Below are 13,687 nucleotides of genomic sequence, written 5' to 3' on the forward strand. Positions count from 1 at the left end.
ACCTCTTATGAAGAAGAAAGTGAAACAATGTTCCCAGCTGAACTTAGATACCATTTGGCCAAAGTTTTTTACGGTCTAAAACTTACTTCAAAACAAAGTTAAAATAAAGGCCTTTAAGAAAGAATCTAAAGTTGTTTGGTTTCTTTGTTTTTTTAGTTTTAAAGCTATTTTTAAGTTAAATGTTGTTTGGCAAAATATTGTACAAACTTTAATTTTTTTTTTATGGTGTCCGGGGTTCGAACCCCGGACTTGGCATATATTTATGCATTGTTCCTATCAATTGAGCTAAGCTCACGAGGACAAAACTTTGAATTTATTATGAATTAACATAATAAATAAAAAAATGTTTAAAATATTTTCTGAAGGCTAAAAATGTTAAAAAATAAAAGATATTTTTTTTTACAAATACTATATTTACTCAATAAAGTTTATTTTGTGTAACATGAATACAAATTTGTATCATCATATAAATGAATTGTTAAATTTTTGAATAGGAAAAACAATTTAAGGAGTCTGAAATAATAACATAAATAATATCAAAATAGTTGGTTTTTTCTATTTCAATTATACTTTATAACAATTTTTTTTTTGACATTACTCGATAACAAATTTTGTTATAAGAATACCATATTTTTGGTGTTTTTCAAAAATATGAGAATTTATATTATATGATATTATATTTGTTACATTGTTGGTGTCATTGAAACAAATATGTTTAGTTTTTTTAATAAGAAAAAGATATGAATAGTTTGTTACAATATAAAGATGCAATATATATATATATATATATATATATATATATATATATATATATATTATAAGTATAATTTTTTTAGGCATCTATACCTTTTTTTGAAGAAAAGATATCTACAATTTTACTTTTAATTAAAATAAAAAATTTATAAAAATAATCATACGCATTATGCAACGTCAAAAAAATTATACGCATTAGCGTAACAAAAAAACAGACTCACATAATGTATTACTCTAAACGCTAATGTGTGTGTGTATTAGCGAGGTTGAAGAAAGAAAATAAAAATATTTGGTTTCATTAAATGACAGCGTAAATAAAAATATTTGTGTGGTAGTGATGCTTAAACGATATTGAAATTAAATATATAAGTGATAAAAAGATAATGAAATTAAATGGAACCTCCTTAAAAAAAATTAAATGAAACGGTTCAAATAAAAATTAAATGGAAGATAAAAACATATTGAAATATAATATTAAAAAATAAAATAAAAGGTTTCCAATGTGAATTCAAGAGAGATGCTTGTGAAATAAATTGTCGAGAAGTAGTTTTTTGAAGTAGCATTCAACAAATTCTGGCCAAAGCTCCTTCCATTCAATTTTATGAATGAAAAAAAGTACCCTTTTTAGTAAGTACTTAATTGATATTGTATTTGACCTAACCTCTCCTTAAAAATGTAGAGAAGTTGAAAAAAAATGGGTCAAACGATATGTTGGAACAAAATGTGTTTAACAATGAACCTTAAAGAGTTTTGATGATAACAAGGTATTAAAAATTGTAAATTGGACTAGCTAATATTTGTTCAAGTGTACAGGACCATAATTATAAAGTTACATCATCATTGGTTCTGAATGAGCAAATAAAGAGCAAAGGAAACAACAAAAATTTGAAGCTTGGACGCTCCTGAAGGCAACTTGTTACTGAAGAGAAAAAGCGCTCCTGAAGTTAAGTCGCTTCTGAAGAAAGGATAGTGCTCCTGAAGTTAAGACGCTTCTGAAGTAAGAATAGTGCTCCTGAAGACAAGAAGTCTAGAAGTCATATCATCAGAAGCTGTATCATCAGAAGCTGCAGAAGTCATATCATCAGAAGCTGCATCATCAGAAGCTGCCTCATCAGAAGCCATTTCACCAGAAGCTGAATATCAACTGGATTTGCAAAGAATCAAGAATTGAAGAATTATCATTGCAAAAGCTGTCTATTGGATTCGAAAACACAAACAAAGGATTAGTGGAATTTTGCAACGGTCATTTCAAAGGTGTTTGAAGGCGTGTGCTTGCAATTTGGACGAAAGCGTTGACATTGTACTTTGTACGAATTGTACAACCACGTTCTCCACTACTCTGTTTTGTGTCCACGCTACAGGACAAGAAAACAGCTCCAGAATATGGCTTCGCCTGCATAGATGTTCCTTTGGATAAGGAATGGATTTCAAATTGGTTCTTCATAGGACAACAACCAAATCAGGCAAAAGATCATTGGTGAAAGATCAAGCTTCAACAACGACTCTTTGGTGTGATGGCAATTTCACAACGTCTCTTTCACACCTCAATATAAAGGAGTGAAGACCTAGAGAATTGGAAATGCAAGAACGCTGAACGAAAGACTCACAAGATTTTTACAAGTACCAAACCTCTGCTGAAATTGTTCTGCATTCACTTAGAATTTCTGTGTCTCAAAGTCATATCTTAGAAATTCTTAAGTCCATTGAGTCTGTATCTGATTTGAATTGTGAGCACCTCTGATTGTATATTAAGTGTTCAACCTTAAACAATTTTCTGTGTAATTTTGTTTAGTTAGGAAGTCTCTTGCAATTGTGCTTGAGCAGGAAGTCTCTTGATTGTGTTTTTGAGCAAAGGAAGTCTCTTGCTTGTGTGCTTGAGCAAAGGAAGTCTCTTGCTTGTGTGCTTGAGCATTTGTAATCAGATATTACTCATAGTGAAATCTCCTTGGAAGTGCCAGGGGGACTGGACTACTTCCGGTTTGTGGAAGGAACCAGTATAATTGCTTTGTGTCGTTCTTCTTCTCTCTCTCTGTTTTATTCCGCTGCATTTAGATTCTGATCATCACTTCAGAAGCTGTCTCACTTAGCTTCTGATCTGTGTATTCAGTTGTTTAGAGAAACGAAGAATTTTTCAAAACACAATTCAACCCCCCTTCTTGTGTTTTTCTCACCTTCAATTGGTATCTAGAGCCTTGGTCTGTTGTGTAACACTTAACCGTGCAACAGTCAAAGATCTGAGAAAAACATGACTACTCCTCCTCCTAATGGTTCTGGTGATACTAGCTATAAAAATGTCTCACATGATTATAGTGATAGTAAGAAAACCAGTGTTGGAAAAGTTCCAAAGTTCAATGGAGATGCTGAAGAGTTCTCTTGGTGGAAGACCAATTTTTACAGTTACATCATGAGCCTAGATGAAGAATTATGGGATATTCTGGAAGATGGTGTTGGTGATTTAGTCCTTGATGAAGAAGGAGCTGCTGTGGATAGAAAGAAACATACTCCAGAACTGAGGAAACTCTACAAGAAGCATCATATTATCAGAGGAGCTCTTGTCACTGCCATACCCAAAGCAGAGTACATGAAGATGAGTGACAAATCCACTGCTAAAGCTATGTTTGCTTCTCTCTGTTCAAATTATGAAGGGAGCAAGAAGGTCAAAGAAGCAAAGGCTCTTCTGCTTGTACATCAGTATGAGCTATTCAAGATGAAGGATGATGAAACTATTGAGGAGATGTACTCAAGGTTTCAAACCTTAGTTTCTGGGCTACAGATTCTAAAGAAGAGCTATGTTGCTTCTGATCATGTAAGCAAGATTCTCAGAAGCTTACCTGCCAGATGGAGACCCAAGGTGACTGCCATTGAGGAAGCTAAAGATTTAAACACTTTAAGTGTCGAAGATCTTGTTAGTTCTCTCAAAGTTCATGAGTTAAGTCTTAATGAACATGAGTCTACTAAGAAGAGCAAATCAATAGCTCTTCCATCCAAAGGCAAGTCATCAAAAGCTCTCAAAGTGGTTGAATCTGAAGAGGAAGAACAGTCAAGTTCAGATTCTGAACCAGATGCTGCTGAAATGGCCATGCTCTCAAACAGACTTCAATATCTGGCCAAGAAGAACAGAAAGTTTCTCGCCAAAAGGGGTAACTCCAGAAGCTCAAGGAAAGAAGATCAGAAGGGATGCTTCAACTGTAAGAAGCCGGGTCACTTCATTTCTGAATGCCCTGATCTTCAAAGAGAAAAGTCAAAGGACAAGTCAAAGAGGTCTACATTCAAACCAAGCAAATTCAAGAAGCAGATTAAGCAGAGTTTAATGGCAACCTGGGATGATTTGGGTAGTGAATCTGGACCTGATAAAGAGGAAGCTGATGAAGATGCAAAGGTAGCTGTTAGGTTGGTAGCAACAGCAACTTCAGAAGCTGGATCAGATTCAGACTTAGAAGATGAAAACGAGGTATATTCCAAAATTCCCAGAGATGAACTTGTTGAGTCACTTAAAGAACTTTTTACACATTTTGAAGTAAGAACCAATGAGTTGAAGGATTTAAAAGAAAAATATGCTGATTTGGTACAACAGCAAAAATCAACTCTATTGGATCTGAAAGCTTCTGAACAAGGACTTAGGGGCTTTGACTTCATGTGTAAAACATATGAAGATCAGCTCAGGTTCTTATGTCAGAAGCTACAAGAAAAGTGTAATGAAAAACCTTTAAGTAATCATGAAATTGCTCTTGAAGATTTCATTATATCTGGCATTGACAGAAGCAGAGTAGCTTCTATGATTTATAGCATTTACAAGAACAATGGCAGAGGAATTGGTTTTCCAGAGGTAAAACTGGAGAAAACCAATCTAAAGTCTTGTTGTGAATGCATCAAGGAAGGTCAAAAAACATTCTTTGTACCAGAAGGGGCTGAGTTGGAAACTGTTGTTCAATCAGAACCTGAAGCTTCTAGTTCTAAGGCTAAGATTACTTCAAAGCCAAAGAACTCTAAGTCAAAGGCTATGATCAAATCTGATTCCAAGACTTCAAAGGTTAGGATCCTGAAAAGATCAGAACCTATTCCTCAGAGTCTGGTGAAACCAAAATCTGGGGTTCTGAAGTCTAAGTTTCAGAAGAAGACAGTTACTGCTTCTGAAGTACCAAAACCTAAGGTGATGGTTAATCAGAAGCAACCCAACTCACAGCACAAGGTACAAGAAGTGAAGAGTAAAGCCTTAAGTACTAACCTTCCAGGACCCATAGAACAATGGGTACCTAAATCTAAAAATGTCAATGATGCAGGTATGTCTAAGAGCAGTGCCAAAGCAAAGATCATGGTACCTAGACAGCGGTTGCTCAAGACACATGACAGGAGACAAGTCCATGTTCCTCAGCCTAACAATGAAAGAGGGAGGAAATGTGAAATTTGGAGGCAACCAGTCAGGCAAGATCATAGGTACAGGAACTATTGGTAATTCCTCTACCTCAATTAATAATGTATGGTTGGTAGATGGTCTTGAACATAACCTTTTGAGCATTAGTCAATTTTGTGATAATGGTTATGATGTGCTTTTTGAAAAACCCAACTGTACAGTAATCAACAAGGAAGACAAATCCATTGTGTTCAAAGGAAAGAGAGTTGACAATGTCTATAAAATCAATTTTTCTGAACTGGCTGATCAGAAGGTGTTTTGCCTACTATCAGTGAATGATAAGAAATGGATGTGGCACAGAAGGTTGGGACATGCTAACTGGAGGTTAATCTCTAAGCTTAGTAAGTTACAACTTGTGAAAGGGCTACCAGACATTGACTATCATTCAGATGCACTATGTGGTGCATGTCAGAGAGGGAAAATTGTGAAATCATCTTTTAAAACCAAAGACATTGTTTCAACCTCAAGACCTTTAGAATTACTCCATATTGATTTATTTGGACCGGTGAGTACTGCATCCTTATATGGAAGTAGATATGGATTAGTCATTGTTGATGATTACAGCAGATGGACTTGGGTGAAATTCATAAAGAGTAAAGATGTTGCGTGTGATGTATTCAGTAGCTTCTGCACTCAAATTCAATCTGAAAAAGAATAAAAAATCTTGAAAATCAGAAGTGATCATGGTGGAGAATTTGAAAATGAGCCATTTGAAGCTTTTTGTGAAAAACATGGAATTTTCCATGAATTCTCTTCTCCTAGAACACCACAACAAAATGGGGTTGTAGAGAGAAAGAATAGAACTTTACAAGAAATGGCCAGAACCATGATTCATGAAAACAATTTACCAAAACATTTTTGGGCAGAAGCAGTGAATACAGCATGCTATGTTCAAAACAGGATCTATATTAGACCTATTTTGGAGAAAACAGCATATGAACTCTTTAAAGGAAGAAAACCCAATATCTCTTACTTTCATCAATTTGGATGTACATGTTACATTCTGAATAACAAGCTCTACCTAAAGAAATTTGATGCCAAGGCCCAAAGAGGAATCTTTTTAGGTTACTCTGAAAGGTCAAAGGCATACAGAGTGTATAATTCAGAAACACTCTGTGTTGAAGAATCTATGCACGTTAAATTTGATGACAAGGAGCTTGAAGATAAAACTTCAAAGCAAGGTGAAAGTTTTGCAGAGATACAGGTTCCTGAAGCTACTCCAGAACCTGATCAGATAGCTGAGTCTGAAGATAGTCCAAAAGCTGAACCCACATCAGAAGCGCAAGATGAAACTGCTTCTGATGAAGCACAAGATGGCTCACATCAAGAAGATCCTCCCAGAAACACATTCAAACACAAGTCTTCCCATCCTGAGGAGCTAATCATTGGAAACAAAGATAGTCCAAGAAGAACAAGATCACATTTCAGACAAGAAGAGTCAATGATTGGACTAATCTCAATGATTGAACCTACAACAGTTGATGAAGCACTTTTAGATGATGGATGGATCCTCGCTATGCAAGAAGAGTTGAATCAATTTCAAAGAAATGATGTGTGGGATCTGGTACCCAAACCTCAGCACAAGAACATTATTGGAACAAAATGGGTATTCAGAAATAAGCTGAATGAGCAAGGTGAAGTAACAAGAAACAAAGCCAGGCTTGTTGCACAAGGGTATAGTCAACAAGAAGGCATTGATTACACTGAAACGTTTGCTCCAGTTGCAAGATTGGAAGCAATCAGGTTACTTCTTTCCTATGCAGTTAATCATGGCATAATATTATATCAAATGGATGTCAAGAGTGCATTTCTCAATGGTGTCATAGAAGAAGAAGTGTATGTCAAGCAACCTCCTGGATTTGAGGATATTAAATATCCTGACCATGTTTTTAAACTGAAGAAATCAGTATATGGCTTGAAACAAGCTCCCAGAGCTTGGTATGATAGACTAAGTAATTTCTTAATCAAAAATGATTTTAAAAGAGGACAGGTTGATACTACACTCTTCAGAAGGACCCTTGGGAAAGATATTCTTGTTGTGCAAATATATGTTGATGATATAATATTTGGTTCTACTAATGCATCTCTTTGCAAGGAATTTTCTGAGTTAATGCAGGATGAATTTGAAATGAGCATGATGGGAGAGCTGAAGTTCTTCCTTGGTATTCAAATCAATCAATGCAAAGATGGAGTCTATGTTCATCAATCAAAGTACACAAAGGAGCTTCTGAAGAAGTTCAAACTTGAAGATTGTAAAGTGATGAACACTCCAATGCATCCTACGTGCAACTTAAGCAAAGAAGATGAAGGAGCTAAAGTAGATCAGAAGCTGTATAGAGGTATGATTGGTTCTTTGTTATACCTCACTGCATCTAGGCCAGATATTTTATTCAGTGTATGCTTGTGTGCAAGATTCCAATCAGATCCTAGAGAATCTCATATGACTGCTGTCAAGAGAATCTTCAGGTATTTGAAAGGAACAACTAATCTTGGACTCCTTTATAGGAAATCCTTAGATTATAAGCTAATTGGATTCTGTGACGCTGATTATGCTGGTGATAGGATTGAAAGAAAGTCAACCAGTGGCAATTGTCAATTTCTGGGTGATAATCTTATATCCTGGGCTAGCAAAAGACAAACAACTATTGCTATGTCTACAGCAGAAGCAGAATACATTTCAGCTGCAAGTTGTTGTACACAATTACTTTGGATGAAACATCAGTTGGAAGATTATCAGATAACTGCTAACAGTATTCCCATTTTTTGTGATAATACTGCTGCTATTTGTTTGTCTAAAAATCCAATTTTGCATTCAAGAGCTAAGCACATTGAAATCAAACACCATTTTATCAGAGATTATGTTCAAAAAGGAATTTTAGATATACAATTCATTGATACTGAAAATCAATGGGCTGATATATTTACTAAGCCTTTAACTGTTGAAAGATTTGATTTTATAAAGAAATATTTGAACATGCACTCTGTATCTGATTAAATGCTTGCTTGCTCCTGAATAGGGTTTTAGGTTCTGAAGTTAGTCAGAAGGTAGTCCATCAGAAGCTCTTTATTGAGGTTCTGAGGAAAACTCGCTTCTGATGATGACGTCAGCATCTGAAGTCCAGAAGCTGGATTTGTTGCTTCTGAATAGTTGAATTAGTGGAAACGTTGGAAGTTACCTTTTAAAAAGTAACTTCTGGCCCACTAACTTGGTAGTTACTCTGTGAACTTCTTACGTGGCCTGTATGTGTTGGTGTATAACTAAAAAGGGCAATGATGATTTAATAGCTTTGAAAGTACTTTTCACGCGCCCCCAATTTTGTCATTAATGTTATGTTTGTTTGTCTCTTTTGAATTGCAATCGTTTTACTTTTAACACTTTGACAATTCATACACTACTCACTCACAACAAACACATTTGCTCTCAAACCTCTTGCGAAGTAAGCGCATTCTCTCAACCTTAGAACCCTAAAATCTTCATCTTCTTCAAATCTTCGTCAATCTTCAAATGGCATCATCAAGCTCAAAAGTTTCAGAATCTACATCAAACATGCAAAGAGTACCAGAATCTGAGTCCATCTACAAAGAGAAGACTATGGATATTCCATGGGAATCCTTAATAGTTCAAGTTGAATCGCCAGTAGACTTCACTTCACTCAAGAAGTACGAAGTGGACATGGAAGGTTATGTAGAAACTCAGAAACTGTCCGGATACTTCAAAATGCTAAATGGACCAACATATGCGAACTTGGTCAAAGATTTCTGGTTAAGGGCTGAAATCGTCAATGGAAAGCCTGTGAAGGTAGCAGGTAAACAAGCTGGGTCGAAGAAAGGAAAGAAGGAGATTGAGTTGAATCCCACTTCCTTCAGTAGCCTTGAGATAAGGTCTGAAGTGATGGGTATTCCCGTAGTCATCACAGAGGAGATAGTTGCTAAAGCTTGTAGAATGGATGCAGAAGGAAGGTTTCAAGAAATAGTTAAGAAGGATGATGTCCTACTGCAAAACTACTACAACACTCTTCTGGGTGGTAACAAAGATGCTAAGCCGTCTGAAATGGAGATTCACAACAGAATGTTGGTGAAATTCAGCAACGATTGCTTCTTTCAAAGAGCAGGTGGGTCTGATCAACCCAACAACCAACAGAAGCTAGCAATCTATTTCATGACTAATCTGGAAAAGATAAACTTCCCAAGATATGTATTGGATCATCTCTGCTGGGCTATTAATGAAGGCACAGTCAAAGGAAGGAAACAAGTGTCCTATGGAATATTGCTCTCTGAGATCTTTTATCAAGGGAAAGTGCTGGATTTATTGAGAAGAACAAGGGATGCTTCTGATAAATGCTTCGAAGTTTCTACTGCAGAGAAGACTATCAGTAGCAAGACATTGCACTCTATGCACTTATTCAAGACAGCTCCTAAAGATGAGAAGTGGTTGGAGATGACCACAGAAGAATCTGAGATTATCTGGGACTTTCCTTCCATAATTAAGGAAAGTAATCCTGAACACTTAGCTAGATTAATAGCTGAGTACGTCTTGGAGGAAGATGCGAGTTCTTAGGAGGAAGCTGTTCTTGCTAAAGGGAAAGGCAAGAAGGCCAAGGCAGTTGCTGTGTCAGAAGCTGCCGTTTCTGATGCACCTAAAGGGAAGAGAGCTAGAACTAGCTCAGAATCTGATGCAGCTCCTACTAAAGGAAAGAGGGCCAGAACCTGTACTGAGTCAGAAGCTGCTATTGCTAAATCTGATAAGCAAAAATTTGCTGAGCCTGAAGCTAAACCTGTTTCTATCAAGGATAAAGGAAAGATGCAGAAGGTTGGTGCTGCTTCTATTCCTCAGAAAAGAAGAAAAGGTAAGGCAGATTTGGTAATCACCCAAGAGCAGCTGGAGGAAGCTCTTGAAGAAATGGAGAAAGAAGAGGCTGATCCCAAGCTGAAGAAGAAGAAGGCTCCCCTTCAACTTGTGAGTCCTATGGTTGAGATGACTCCAAGAATGAAAAGAATGGCAGATGAACGTGCTTCTGATCTTTTATCAGACAAAAAGGATCAAAAAGCACAATACATTCAACAAAGAGATGAAAAGCTCAAGGCTTTGGGTTTGGAAGATTGTGATAGGTTCTACAAAGAAAAATTGGCCGAAGTAAGGGCCATTGCTGGTAAGCCTACTGAAGACTACGAGGAAGAAGGAATGATGATTTTTGTGGAAGATGCTCCAGAAGATGGAACTTCAGAAGTAGTTCCTCAAGCTGCTGGTCCACAGAAGATCACTTTTGAAGCTGGCCCTGCAGCTCAGGTAATCCAGATTCCAGTCACCACTATCCCCATCTCACCCTCTTCACCATCAGTAACTGAACCAATAGAAGACACTTCTGTCTTAGACAATCTTATTCTACACTATTCAGGTGACTTACCCAATGACAAATCCTCAGAAAAGGCCTCTGAAACAACTCCAGAAGCAGCTGCTACTGAAAATGTTGTTTCAGAAAACCCCCATCAACACACACCTGAACCACATAAAACCACAACACCCCCACAATCACCAACAGCTACCATTGATCCCCAACTCAACAATCAAACAACAACTTCACCACAACAACCACCAACTGAAACTGACCTTCACCATTTACCTGAACACTCCCCAGAACCAACTCCCATGGATGTTGACAACTCTCAAGTCAATATCCAAGCCTCAACCTCTACCACACACATTGTTTCTGACCAGCCTTCATCTTCAAACACACAAACACACGTTACCATTCCAATTCCTAACCCTGTTCAAGACCTGGAAATCAGTGATTCTGATCTTGAAACCCTTGAACAACCACCCACAAACATCCTGGAATCTGGATATATTAATGCTGAACTTCTCTCAATCCTGAGTCAAATGCACAATCTGGTGGATTAAAGAAGGTCAATTGATCTCACAAGTGCATATGAAGACTCCTGGGCATCTCTTCAGAACAGGGCAGCTGAGCTTATTGAAGATATCAAGGCTAAATGCATCAGAGTCAAGCAAGCCTCAGTCAGAAGGCTAATGGAGCATTTGAATCAGTGTCTCAGAGTAAGAAGTTCTACACTGCTTCTGGAAAACGAGTCTTTCTTCTCAGAAAAGGACTACTTGACCAGAGAAGCAAGGTTGTGTAAGCTTCTGAAGAAACAGATGGCACAGCAGCAACAAGAGGCTAAGGAAAGGGAACAGGCTCTTCTCCAGAGGCAACAACAGCTTGAAGAACTGTTGCAGAAGAAAATTGAGGAAATGGAGAAGATGAAGGAACAACAACAAACCAACCCTTAGTTGCACACCCTTGTGTTTTTCTTTTTGTTTGTTTTTAAAATTCTTAGTCCTTGCTTCTGAAAACATCTTGTTTTATATCTCTACGCTTCTGAATGCTTACTGATTCTGACTGTTTAGCTGCTTCTGATAATTTAGATATTCATGTTCATATATTTTGATCTGATTTATTTAGTTAATTTCCTATTATACTCTCTCATGTTTGAGTTTTTCTCATATCTTTTTGTCTTTTATGCTTACTTTTATTTCAATTTTTTTTGATAATGACAAAAGGGGGAGTATATGTGACAAGTATTTAAAGGCTCTGAGCCCCATTAATGGCATTTGAAATTTTTTGAAAAACTTCTATCATTTTTTTTACCTTATTGGTATAAGCTATGAACGAACGAAGGAGTATCAAAATTCAAGTAAAATTAATTGAACCACTCTTCTTATCTATAAGTTAATTCTTTCAATGATTCAATTTTTTTTAAGCTCTGATAATATTATTGTGCGAAAAATGAATTTAATTAACCTGGATAGAACTTAGGGGGAGCTTACAAACCTCACCTTAAAGACTATCAGACTCAGGGGGAGTTTGAGCTTACAAACCTCAGATTCTGAGCTTACAAACCTCAGAACCCCAAAGTCAACTTGTTAATTAGATTAACAACAATTGATCAATTTTAAATACTTTTGTTTGTCATCATCAAAAAGGGGGAGATTGTTGGAACAAAATGTGTTTAACAATGAACCTTAAAGAGTTTTGATGATAACAAGGTATTAAAAATTGTAAATTGGACTAGCTAATATTTGTTCAAGTGTACAGGACCATAATTATAAAGTTACATCATCATTGGTTCTGAATGAGCAAATAAAGAGCAAAGGAAACAACAAAAATTTGAAGCTTGGACGCTCCTGAAGGCAACTTGTTACTGAAGAGAAAAAGCGCTCCTGAAGTTAAGTCGCTTCTGAAGAAAGGATAGTGCTCCTGAAGTTAAGACGCTTCTGAAGTAAGAATAGTGCTCCTGAAGACAAGAAGTCCAGAAGTCATATCATCAGAAGCTGTATCATCAGAAGCTGCAGAAGTCATATCATCAGAAGCTGCATCATCAGAAGCTGCCTCATCAGAAGCCATTTCACCAGAAGCTGAATATCAACTGGATTTGCAAAGAATCAAGAATTGAAGAATTATCATTGCAAAAGCTGTCTATTGGATTCGAAAACACAAACAAAGGATTAGTGGAATTTTGCAACGGTCATTTCAAAGGTGTTTGAAGGCGTGTGCTTGCAATTTGGACGAAAGCGTTGACATTGTACTTTGTACGAATTGTACAACCACGTTCTCCACTACTCTGTTTTGTGTCCACGCTACAGGACAAGAAAACAGCTCCAGAATACGGCTTCGCCTGCATAGATGTTCCTTTGGATAAGGAATGGATTTCAAATTGGTTCTTCATAGGACAACAACCAAATCAGGCAAAAGATCATTGGTGAAAGATCAAGCTTCAACAACGACTCTTTGGTGTGCTGGCAATTTCACAACGTCTCTTTCACACCTCTATATAAAGGAGTGAAGACCTAGAGAATTGGAAATGCAAGAACGCTGAACGAAAGACTCACAAGATTTTTACAAGTACCAAACCTCTGCTGAAATTGTTCTGCATTCACTTAGAATTTCTGTGTCTCAAAGTCATATCTTAGAAATTCTTAAGTCCATTGAGTCTGTATCTGATTTGAATTGTGAGCACCTCTGATTGTATATCAAGTGTTCAACCTTAAACAATTTTCTGTGTAATTTTGTTTAGTTAGGAAGTCTCTTGCAATTGTGCTTGAGCAGGAAGTCTCTTGATTGTGTTCTTGAGCAAAGGAAGTCTCTTGCTTGTGTGCTTGAGCAAAGGAAGTCTCTTGCTTGTGTGCTTGAGCATTTGTAATCAGATATTACTCATAGTGAAATCTCCTTGGAAGTGCAAGGGGGACTGGACTACTTCCGGTTTGTGGAAGGAACCAGTATAATTGCTTTGTGTCGTTCTTCTTCTCTCTCTCTGTTTTATTCCGCTGCATTTAGATTCTGATCATCACTTCAGAAGCTGTCTCACTTAGCTTCTGATCTGTGTATTCAGTTGTTTAGAGAAACGGAGAATTTTTCAAAACACAATTCAACCCCCCTTCTTGTGTTTTTCTCACCTTCACGATATCTTAATCTCCCACAACGGCAGTGTAGAAGCAACTGAATTTGGGAGAAAATTGGAAAATAG

Source organism: Medicago sativa, chromosome 3, assembly GCF_051527215.1.
Source record: "Medicago sativa cultivar Bolivia chromosome 3, Bolivia_mono, whole genome shotgun sequence".
Classification (NCBI taxonomy): domain Eukaryota; kingdom Viridiplantae; phylum Streptophyta; class Magnoliopsida; order Fabales; family Fabaceae; genus Medicago; species Medicago sativa.